Source organism: Lycorma delicatula, chromosome 6 (genome assembly GCF_047948215.1).
Source record: "Lycorma delicatula isolate Av1 chromosome 6, ASM4794821v1, whole genome shotgun sequence".
Lineage (NCBI taxonomy): Eukaryota > Metazoa > Arthropoda > Insecta > Hemiptera > Fulgoridae > Lycorma > Lycorma delicatula.
The window spans coordinates 45,144,959-45,157,950 of record NC_134460.1 but is presented as its reverse complement, the minus strand read 5'-3'; the positions used below and the strand labels follow the sequence as shown (position 1 = coordinate 45,157,950).

The 12,992-nt window shown below is 32.2% G+C and overlaps 1 protein-coding gene across 3 annotated transcripts in view; it reads right to left on the bottom strand.

Moving 5' to 3' along the window:
* The window catches only part of LOC142327027 (uncharacterized), a 139,866-nt gene that overhangs the window by 19,476 nt on the left and 107,398 nt on the right, over window positions 1-12,992 (bottom strand). Inside the window, exon 6 of one of the 3 annotated variants that reach the window (XM_075369789.1) lies at window positions 6,544-6,723. The exons of the other annotated variants lie outside the window; for them this stretch is intronic. The gene's annotated coding sequence lies outside the window, so the exon portion shown is untranslated. Of the gene's footprint in view, window positions 1-6,543; window positions 6,724-12,992 lie in introns of those variants that run through there. 3 annotated transcript variants of the gene reach the window in all.

Genomic DNA, 12,992 nt, shown 5'->3' with positions numbered 1-12,992 from the left:
TAATGAACAAAAAATATATATCCACAACTACTTTTGAATCAATGGAGTGGTGTTTTTCAAGTGTTAATGACAAAAGCATTTGAACTCTGAATAAAAACATTAGATTGTAACTGCTGGTTTATTCCTTTCTATTAATTTTATAAATGAGTTCCTTTACTTGCTACAAAACAAGGGGAAGTTGAAACTCAGAAGCACATTACACCTCCCATTTCTTCACACATGCCATAAATGTTGAATTACTTAATTTAATGACATTGTCATTGAAAGCCTTCTTGCCTATGATAAAAAGGAGGTATAAAAGAAGAAATGTTCAGAAAGTGAACCACCAACCTCCAAACCTTTACGTGCTATTAGTTAAATGGAATTTTTTAACATGTTTAATAACTTCATAGATAATCTACAACTGAAAATTCTCGCCAGTGAAGTAATTTTTCATCATTGTATTGTGACAAGTGAACTAAGTCTCTGTGATATACAGTAGTGGGCAGTACACCAGAGTACAATCTGACTTTCACTGTTACTTTTATCGTTATCATTACTATTGTACTACGATTCAGATACAGTTTTTACTGTATTTTTGCATTGTAAAAATAGAACAGTAAATTCAGCATTTACAGCACATATACTTTACATTATCTTATTGAGATTATGACTAATAATGTGAAATTTTTCTACTATAGAAAATTTGTTAATTATTTATACATTCAAAAAGGAAAATAAACAAGTTGATGTATGATGATTTTTAATTTGTTTTCTTCCATGGTAGAAACAGTGTGGTGCAGTAGAACAAATTACTGAATGTGCGCCACAACACAATGAAAACTATAATTAAAAAAGAAAATTAATACCAGTTTACGATCATCTAAATGAGGCGGTTTTTCAGTAGTTTCAGAAGTAATTAAATTCACATTTTCTGGTTAATAGCTCGCTTCTAAAAACTAAAATAAAATTTTACACTAAAAAAATCATATAGAAACTTTTTCAGACTGCTGCACAGATTTGAACATCACAACCTCACACTCGGCAAAATTAATGGTAAAACAAATGATGTTGATGTTAATGTCACCTGTGCATTACCTAGAAAAATATGTGTAAGGAAGTAGACATTTTTATGCTGATGAAATATAAACTTTTTGCAGACTTTTCTAGGAAAACTATGGTATTGCTTTTGGTCGCATGTTGTTAAGTGGGGGGGGGGGGGAAACGAATTTTCTTTATATTTTGAGCTACGAGAATTACAAAATGCAATTCACTTAAATTGTGGGTTTTCTTTTATATTTATTTATAGGTCTTTGTATAAAATTTTCAAAAATCTCCAAAACTAAATCTATTTTTACTGAAATTTAGGTATGTTGCAGTAGTTTATCTGAAGTGAAAATTGATGATTAAGCTTAAGATTAAGGCTTCAGATATTAAAATTTAAAGATGAAAAGGAGTACAAGTGGAAAACTGTCAAGGCATAACATTCCTGTTCTATTTAGTGACAATATGATGGGAACTGAGAAATAGTAATTATTAGCAATAGGAAAATATGGGGAACTTAAATATTAGGTCATTACCTGTGAAATACTAACTATAAATCTACTTGGATGACAGCCCCAATTTTAAAGAAGAAATTCAAGAATGGGATAGTGAATATAAAAAATTAAAAAAAAAAACAAAAGTCTTTTTATTGTTGGGTAATTCTGCAGCATTTCTAGGCACCCAAGGATTCATACAAATTAAAATTGTCTTTTTACCTACCAACACTACAAGTATATGGTAAATGATGAACCAAAGTGTTACCAAATGTCTTAAAGGCTATTACAGAAGAAAAATGTTGCAAGTGTCTGAGAAGCAAGAGAAGATGATAAAATAACATTTAACCTGAATCAAACGATATACATTCTTCAAAAGCCTTGGAACTGTTTGCAGTTATAACAATAAAACACTCGTTTCGAAATGCCGATTTTATTAACATAAAACAGTTTCTGAAGAAAATGATAAAGTGATATTATATATTGCTCAGGATTAAACAACTTAATATGCCGCAATATCTTTAATACATTTATGTGATATTAATGATGAATATCCAAAATATGAAGACAAGATGGTAACAAGCTGAATTTAGTGATGTTAATATCACTAAAAAGCATTCTTATCTATGATAAAAATGACAGAAAGAAGATGAAACTTTCCTGAAATTGAACCACCAAATTCCCAATTAAGCATTATATGCAATTATGCTTGATTTGATGTATTTTAGATGCTAAGTTATAAAACTTCACATGTAATTATAAAAAATTGTGATATTTGTTTAAAACATAACAGCTGGTCATCATATGTTATAAAATTATGTCAATGTCTTGTCAATTTGGTGGTTTCAACTGTCAATGACAGGCTATCAACGAATTGACAGGACATTTACGTTGACATAATTTTATAGGTGATTTTCTACAAATATCCTGATAACTTTACTGTTTTTTTTACTTGTGTTTTTATTTACCTAATTTTATTTATTTTTATTTTGACTAGCCTTTCAGGAGTAACAACAGAATTTAAATTTAAAAAAAAAATTACAGTTCAATGCTAAAAACAAAACATAGTGCACTGTAACTACCTTTAACTAAATTAATCATGTCAAATACATTAGTAAGAGAGCTTATATATGTATTATTAAAAGTTAACATACATTTTTTGGTTATAGAGAAGGCCAAGGAATAAGAAAATTAACAGAATTTATTTTATTTTGTATGAGAAATTTACAAATGAAGGGAAATAGAAAGAATTGAGGTTTCATGTCAGAGAAATTTAATTTTTATACAATTCGTGGTATTTTATTTGGATACAAAACGAAACAATATGACATCTTATTTTAAATCTTTAAGGGAAGTAATCATCCAAGTATTGGTAGTTATTGATATTAAAGCGTGGTGGTGCACTATCATCCATATAATTTATTAAGAAGTTCTCTAGGAAATATCAACTTCTTCACATAACACAATTCTTTTTGCATTGCCCACTGGATTTTCTTAAATATATTACAAAACCTGAAATCTGTACATCCAACTCCAGCATTCTTGTGCTTACTAAATCATGAATTCTAGGAGAAAAGTTTCCATTTTAACTACACTTTTCATGCAGATTAAAAACCTTAGATTAAAAAACACACTATGTATTACAAGCAGCACACTTTAGTAAGATTGTAGTCAGCTATTTCAATTTGAGAATAAATCTCCATTTTCAAAAATTTGAGCACAGTGATAGACCATTCTCCTTACATAAGTATTACTACCTTTTCAAAGCATCACTAATACAATGGGTAATACAATGGGGTATAAAATGGTAATACAATGGGGTAGAAAAAACCCAATAATTAACAGGGTATTCCATTTTAATTCAAAAAAAATTTATTGCATCACTATTTTTGATTTTGATGATATTTGGTATATGATAACTACCCACCTTGTAGTGGCCAAAAAATATTATTTTATGTTTATAACAATTTTTTTCCTTGAATAATAACTACTTTCTAACTTGCCAACACATAAAAACAGACATTTTTATCACTTTTTCCACGAGCTGTAGCATTCTTAATTTACATCATAGAGGTCAAAAAGGGCTTTTGGGAAAGATTAAAATAGAACTTCATCTTAGTGTACTCAAAATTCATTTTGTTACATAACCAAATCTTGTAATTTTTATTGAATTTATGTTTACAATTTTTTTTTTCAAATTTTGGGCCCAAAATAAATAGTGATGGCTATCACTAAAAAAAAAATGGCTGCCAAATTGTAAGATTTTGAAAATGTCTCATTTTTAGGCCCCAAAATCCACATGTGGACAGGTGACAAAAATCTGTAAACATTATTTAAAACCAAATATTTAAATATTTTCATATTAATGGGAAAAGTTGCTTGACCCATTTAGCTGTCACACTAAACCGGTTAAGAAATCTCTTTTAGAAATATCTTTGACACTTCCAACAAGCAATCCAAATTTAACATTAATTCCAGGCAGAGTACTGAGTACAAAATACAAAAACTACAAGATGATACAGAAACCAAACTGGAATGCCAAGATATATTTGAGCCTCAATGTGTTATAGTCGAGTTGGTGAATAAAGCTTGTTCACACTTGGCATTTCCCCCATTAAGGTTAAAAAATTACTGAGCAGTGCAATGGAACAAATTTAAAAAAATAAAGTTAAAATTAGCCAAGTAAATTACCAGTAAATTAAATTATTCCTCTGATTTAAATATTTTTACAGAAGAAACCAGTTTAGTACCACAAAATCATGCAGATTTAGGTAGGGAATATGAAGAATTAATCAATAAAATGGAAACAGTTACATCAACCCAGGAAAAAATTAATATTTTAAGTTTATTACCAAGCAGATGGAGCATTCAAAAAATTTACAATGAGTTTAGTGTTAGTCAGTATTTAGCCTGTCAATCCAAACAATTAGTTAAAACAAGTGACTTATCTTTGTGTAGGGTCAAAGGATTTGTAGATGTTGAACGTTTTTACAAGTGCTGCCATTTTCGACACACAGCTGAACTGTGTAAAATCTGGTGGTGGTAGTGTGTTTCCACTTTGAGGAATAAAGATATAGACGAGAGCAGTATCTTACGTAGTCAGTGTTTCTGACTTGTGTTAACTGCAGACCACTTAGGAAGTGCTGTAAGCACTCTGCAAATAGTAAGTATTTTGCGTGCTATAAAGGGACTGTCGTTATTTATTACAATTGAATATCGTTAGAAGGCTAAAATTCGGCATAATGCATAGGGTGCTTATATTGCGCAGATTTAACTTGGCTAGATCTCCATGCGTAGGGGGTTGGATGTTGTCTGGTTGCAACATCATATGTTGTTTAAAAAGTTATCTACATTAGACGTCGTTTAGCTCGGAGAAGACGACGATGATGATTCTAAAAGGCCGTTTGATGGTGAGGGGCAAGTCGGTATATCGATGTTTAGAACACGAAAAATTTCAGCTGTCCTCACAGAGAAAATTATAAGCGGGATCACTTTTTCTCACTTCCTGCTTGTCCCAAACCAAATTCTGTCCCGGATCTCCACCGATCCGGGCCTCCGCTACCTCCTTAACACAAAATCAAAAACCCCCCCACAAAAAAATCTTCGCCAGGCCAAATCCTTCCGTTTCTAGTCGCTTTCACACCATTTATGACCTACCCGACACATGTCACAATATACCCCATCCAAAAAAATAACGAGAAACAAAAGGATTTGGCTAGGTGAAGATTTTTTTTGGGGAGTATATTTTGGGATTTGCGGTCAGGAGATGGCGGAAACTCGGATCGGTAGAGATCTTGAGTGGTTTTAGTCTGGGACGAACAGGAAGTCAGAAAAAAGAGAAAAAGTGATTTCCCTTATAATTGCCTTCTTGAGGACTTTGAATATGTTACGTGATCGACACATCGATATGCCAATCCGCCTCCTCACAGGCAAACGGTAGATACATACAAATTATATCTATACAAAGTTTTCAATTAAAAAATTTTTTGTACGTAGTAGGTATTTTTAATTTTAGTTTGAAGTATCAGGAAAACATAATTTTTTCCTTTTTTTTAATGTCATTGCCTTTGTTGACCGCCTGAACACACCCCCAATCTTATGTGAGCCCCATGAATGCCTCCAGCGCTCACAAGGGAGCATTATCACCCACTTTGAGAATGAATGTTAAACTAATTTTTTTTTAATTAGGTACAAAATCTTGAACGTTAATTTGTAACATTGTAATCCAGTTTCTAAACTTCCTGTTGTTTTTCTTTCTATGCTGTATTTACATATTTGTATATTTACAACTTTTATTATTTTTTCCTAAGAAATTCCATAAGGCTTTCTAACAATATAAGACTTCAGGGAAAACTTTTTTTAGTGAATATAATATTTATAAATAACACTTCATGATTTTTTTATCATAAACTACTGTTATAGAATTATGTAAACCAGCTGAAGTAAATGGAACATGAGTGGGTAAGATCGTGGGTGGTTCTGTTACTTTGGCTTAAGTTAATACACATTAACTTAAGCCAAAGTAACGGCAAATGACTATGTAAAGGCAATCATTATTAAAAAAAAAAATACTTTTCAATGTTTATTCGTTGTAATGAAATGTTTTTAAATAAAATTATTTTCATGAAGACACTTTTTCAGATAAATGTACTATATTGTTTGTCTTGAAGAAGCTACTTTTGTTGTTTAAAAAAAGTTTTATAGTTTTAAAAAAGTTAAAGTCTTAGATGAGAAAAATTGTTGATTTTTTGATCAAGTTATTTTAATTTGGCTTCTTAAGCTGGATGAAATTATAAAGTGAATCTGCCTGAGATCTTTTATTTTGATTTTCCTAATAAATTTTGTAATTACAGTCATTCGGTTAGGGAAGTTCAATGTATAAATGTGTGAATCCAATTGTCAATTCAAAAAGATGTGAACTAATAAATAAAATAATGTACAGAATCAATAGTCAAGAGTGTTATAACAGATTTATTCAGTTTTGTTTTGATAAGCTACAACTAAATTTCATACGTTATAACGTATCCTGTTTTTATTTTTTTTTTGTTTGCGATTAGACCTTCAAAGGATCACCCATGCATAGTCCAGAGCTCTTTATTTTCCAAATTGTTTCATTTTTCCCTAAACTTTTCTTTCCTTTCTTTAGTCCAGTCACCGTGTTTCATTTTCTGTTTCTTTGGAAATGTAGATTCCACCCACAAATTTTCTGAAAGAATTCATCAAAAATTATTTCTTTGGAAATATTTAATAATTTGAGATCTTAAGATGAGAACTTCAATTGATGAAACCAAATAAGCAATTGAGAAATTGCTTATTTGGTTTCCCTTTTTTAAAAAAAAGTTACATATTTGTTTTATTAATTTAGTTTCATCCATTTCGTTCAAGTGACCATAAAATTTGAGTTTTTTTCTACCATGACTTTTCTTCTAATTCTATGACTTTTCAAAATTTGCTTATTTTATAAATATTTGAGTTTTCATAGTAGAGCTTTCTTAAAATAATTATTTCAACAATTACTAGATTTTTCCTAAGAAGTTCTGTATGCCTTCCATACTAGGTAAAACAATGGTTTTATGTGTTTTTTAATAAGGATTTTTTTATTTTATGTTTCTTTAAGATGAAAGCCACTTTTCTTTTTTTGTGTTCTGCAGTTTATTTCTTTTTTTTCTAAACATTCAGAGTAATGACTTTACCTAAGTATTCTTGATTCTTCTGAAATTTTCATGGTTTGCATCTACTTTCATTATTCGAACCCATTATATTAAATTTATAGCTTGATTTAGTTTGCACGTTTCTGATTCTTGAAATTTCATTCTCCTATCTAAAGTTTTATCCAAAGTTACCATGTCATCAGCTAATGGTAAAATGTAAACATTTAGATGCTTACTTTTGCATTTTTTTTCTTTACAAGTATTTGTATTTTCATATTCTAATCTTCAATTAATTTTTCCAGAGCAAAATTGAATGATGTGAGAGACCATCTCTTACTGTCATTACTGCTTTACTGTCGTGTAATTTAGTATAGATATAATTATACATACAAATTATATCTATACAAAAACTGTATAGATACAACTGTAATTTTTTTGAAAGCAATTTTAATAAAAATACTAATAAATATGATTAAATATCTGTTTTCACTGCTCTTACTTAAAATTTAAGTTTCAACTATGAAATTGCTGTTTTTAAGATGCACTCTTATGCAATTATTAACAGATACTAAGTTTAAAATTTTGGTGGCACTAGAAAATTTTTTATTCTAAATGTGGATGGTGGGCGAAAAAGTTTCAGAATCAATGGTTTAAAAGAACATACATATTAAAGAAACATCATGAATATTTTCACTGTACAAGTCTGGCCAGGGGTTTGTTAAGCCCTTCATCATTTGGCCATTAGCATTTACTTTATAATCTTCAATTTTCAGGATCTTACTCTGCACTATGTTGTGAAGCCATCAAGCAGTAAGGAGTTGATGGTAGGGTATCATCTTACCCAACCTCCCTTCCTCCACTTACTTAATTATAATTTAGTAATGGAAAGAATGATCTACTATAAAAAATATGAGAAGATATAATGTTAAGAATTAATTAACATGAGGTATTTATTAAAAACATTGAGATCAAAAGATAAGTAAAATTTTGGAGAAGTGTTTAAGTGACATAACTTGAGCTTATAATCACAAATAAAAATAAATTTTGAATTGTTTTGTAAAAGGGAAAAGTTAAAATTTGTTTCAATTATTTCCCTTGAAAAAAAAATTGATTCATTAACCTCTTCAATTTTTTCTTCCTTTAAAAATCTGAATTCTAGTTTAAATAATTTTCTAAATATGTTGAGAACCAGCGTAAAATAAAGTTTGACAACCAGTTTCAGACTAATGAGACTCTATCTTCCAAAATGCCCTATGCAGCTAATTACCGTTTCATTCCTATTTACTCCAGGAAGGAGCCAATAATTAGCTACACATGACTTAGAAGAAAAATTACATTAATCTGAAACTCAATTATTAATAACTTTAGTTTTGTCATGCCGTTCAATGAATAAATCCACTATGCATTTCACAATAGCATTATTACAAATTTAAATTAACCGAGTCGGATTGAAATGGATAATTAAAGAAAACGGTTATATTTTTTTTTAATCAGTTCCGTTCGTGTGTATATATATAAAGCATTCGCAACATTTAGTCATTTTTTCATTAACTGTTGAATAGTCAACATCGTATGTAAAAAAGTATTATTTGCTTGTGAAAGCGGTATTTTGAAGAGCGAACGTCGATTGTAAAAAAAATAGTATTTGCAAAATCGTTATCTAGAAGAGTGAACATCTATTGTAAGAAAAATACTACTTTACAAGAGTGTTATTTGCAAGAGTGCTGTTTAGGTAAGGTAAGTCTTAATACATAAGAATTCTTTTTTTTAAATATGACATGGTATGATAAAAAAAATTAAAACAAATACAGAAAAGAAATATTTAATATAAAAAATAATAAAATTAAATAAAAATGAATATAAATACAAAGAAATAATAAAATTGAATAATAAATGAAATAAAATTGAATAATGTATGTATATATATATATATATATATATATATATATATATATATATATATATATATATGAATAAATAAAAATAATAAAATTGAAAAAAAGATAAATATAAATACAAAGAAATAATAAATGAAATAAAATTGAATAATATATATATGAATAAATAAAAAAATAATAAAATTAAAAAAAATGAATATATATAAAATTGAATAATAAATGATGTTTCATCACCAATCATCATCACTGAAATACACAAACAAAAAAAAAAATTACTATTAAGTTTGTCTAAAAGAAAAACATATGTTACTATAAATATTTTTTTTGTTTATTAGGTATCATCAAAAATGCAACCTAATCCAGTCGTCGTCCGTGCAATTAATGATAATGTCATCCGTCTTCGATGGGACCTAACTGAGTTCGATGAGATGTACCTTCTGTCAACACTTCAACGATACAAGACTCATATCCTAAACCGTTTGAAGGAAGAAGGTAGATGTTTCGACGGCAACGTAAAATGGTAATTATGTAACTATTTACAATCATCAATTACTGTTTGATATATTAACAATATGTTTTTATTTTACAACTGTAAAGATACTAATACTTTTGTATTTCCTTTTTTTTTATAGGTACGTTGCGGTAAATGTCGAACTAATAAAGCAGACGACTCTCGAAGGTGGAGTAGAGACGTCATATACCAACGTTTATTTGCACGGAAGTACGAAAACCATCGTAAATATGGTGGAGAACACCAACGTTGTTGATGAACAGTGGATCGAAAAAATCGTCGAGACGATGACTTCATCAACAACGGTAGCGGATGGGTAATGCATAAAATTATTTCTTTTGACCTTAATATTGTTCGTTACCGTCCGCTATATGGTGCTTCTTCCTCCTTTATATGTACTCCAAACAAAATATTAAAAAGAGAGGCAATAATTAACGTAAAGAATCCACATGACCAGAAATGTTTTCTCTGGTCTGTGTTAGCATACCTCCATGACCAAACAGGTCGTAACTACCGTCACACGTGGTATGCTAGGTACGAGCGTGATATTAATATGACTGGGATATCATACCCTGTAAAAGTAAAAGATATTGATCGCTTCGAGATGTTAAATCCCTCAATAAGCGTCAATGTCTACGGGTATGAGGAGGAAAACGATTGTGTCTATCCGGTACGCGTTACCGAAAATCACGATCGTGACAACTGCATACACCTATTGCTGCTTACAGGGGAGACTAGAGAAAAATTTCATTATTGTCTGATTAATACCAAACCAGGTAAAAACGGACTATCTCGACTCCTTTCGGGTCTCACAAAGACCCATTGTGCTAGTAAATACTGTCCTTACTGTTTGCACCGCTTTAGTTCACTAAATCCACGTGTTGCCGTACAAAATCTAGAGAAACATCTGATCGAGTGTAAGCGACACGGTGCACAATGGGTAAGGCTTCCCAACCCGTACAACCAAAAGGAATACATAATGAAGTTTAGCGACTATTCGTCCACACTTCACGTTCCGTATACGGTGTATGCAGACTTTGAATCATTCGTACATCCGATGGGCACAGCCACCCCTAAACCCAACACTAGTTTCACAGATAAGGTAGCCCCATCATCTTCCGTCCGGTTACGCCTATGTAATCGTCGATGAGGAAGGGTAGATTTGTGAAGATCCTGTAGTCTACCGTGCGAGAACTGATGGTGAAGATATCGTTGGAAAGATGCTGGATGAACTGGTTTCACACGCCGATAGATTGCTCAAAATTATGATTACCGAAAAACCGATGGTGATGACTCCCGAAAACACTGAAAAATTTCAAAGGGCTACCGATTGTTTTCTTTGTCATTGTGAGTTGAACGACGACGACCGTGTTGTCATCACTCACATACCACAGGACGGTTTCTCGGTGCATGTCATAACGAGTGCAATTTAAATTGTAAACGCACCCAGCATATTCCGGTATTTTTCCATAACCTCCGCGGATACGATAGTCACCATATAGTTCAAGCTTTGGGGAAATACAAAGACCAACACAAAATAAACTGTATCGCCAACACGTCCGAGCGATTACAGTCACTGCCCATCGGACCATTGAGATTCTTGGACTCTTTACAATTCCTTTCGTCGTCCCTCGAAAAACTTGTAGAAAATTTAGTAAAAGATTGTCAGAACAAAGACATCGTTTTTAAAACACTCACCGCCTGCTTCCCGCTACCAGCAAAAAGGGATTGCTTAATCCGAAAAGGTGTCTACCCATACGAATACATGACTCATGTAAACAAGTTTTTCGAAACCCAACTTCCACCGCAGACGGCATTCTACAGCACGCTAAGAAGAGAGAACATAACAGACGACGATTACACTCCTCCTTTTCAAAGAGGCGATTGTGCGATATCGCCGATCCAATTGAAAAAAACAGACGTTGTAACTGTCGACTATTTACGGAAAAATCTTTTCGATAAAAACGAGATAATTAACGTGAGGATGCGTTATCGCAAATGCTGGTGTGCAAATTAATAGCACGGATCTCACTCCCAGGTCATACGTGGACAATGTTGGGTCAAAACAACGAAAATTATTGTATAAAGTGACAAATGGGATTTTAACGATTAAAAACGGTGTTTTGGATATCCAAAAAAGTGTTATAACAAACGCCATGCCGCCTCAAAAGTTGACCGACCTCGCGACTAAAGGATATGTCGATATAATGAGGGATGAATTGAAGGAAGAGTTGGCGGAAGAGTACGTAATGCATAGCGATCTAAATCATGTATTCTTAGCGAAGATTTTTAAAGACGATGACAACGCAGTCAGTTATCAATATAAGCGAATATGTGGTTAACCCCATTTATTGACTTTCCTTTTACTTCGTTTTCCTTTGTAGATGCAGTCTCACCGTAATTGTTTCACCGCGGAAATTTATCGGTTTTCCGTCTTGATCGGTAAACTTTATAGCGATCTCGTCTAAGCTCTTCGTATTCACCGGTAGATAGATTATATTCGGCGATTCGATTATTGTGAAACTAGGCGGTACACTTAGCGTGAATTCCTGCAATACGTGTCCCTCTGATCCGTTCGTATAGGAGCCTCGTATAAGGTTGCATTCGACCCGTACGGTGTTCACGTTGTTAATGGCGACCGGCTTCGATGACTCGTGCCATATATTCGCCGTCAGTTTAGTTTTCTCGAACCCCAACAGCGGTGCCAAACTATCCGTTGAGGTCAGATCGATCGCGGCACTGCATTTAAGTTCGCATTTTAACGTATTGTTATTCAGACGCATAAGTAATCTATTTTGGTTTTGTCTTTGAGTTCATCGCTCAAGCGTTTAGCGATATCATCCACTTCATACGATCCGGTTGCTAGTGTCAGCTTAATCGGCTTGAGGTCTCTTTGGTTCAACAGTAAATGTGTTGTTGATTCCCTCTTCGACATTTGGAGTTGAGTTGTATGTGGTTAAATTTATCAACGCCAATTCCCAATCACCATCAGACAAATCCAATGGCGGAAAGAATGTAGCGTGTAATAACGACGTATTTCCACTTATGCAGAACATGTTGTTTATCTGTGGGCCGATGGACCACGACTCAGAAATTCAAGACATAAATGTCTACAGATAACCGTGTTTATACTCTGTGTGGCGTTATAATTGACATTTATAGTCGAATCGAGTGGAAAATAACGCATCAATTCGTTAGGTGGTCGCAAATTATCTAAACTATCGAAATAGTCCACCATCCGTCCATGTTTTCTATAACATACTCAATGTGTTCCATGCCCGGTACTGCGGTCAAGATTAACTATCGCAGATTCGTTGGTCTTCGGTTGTGTGGGTAATGCGTCTAACATGAAGACTCCTCGAAAATCGGCTATATTTTTCTTTCTCGCGTACAACATGAGTTCTATATTCGATAG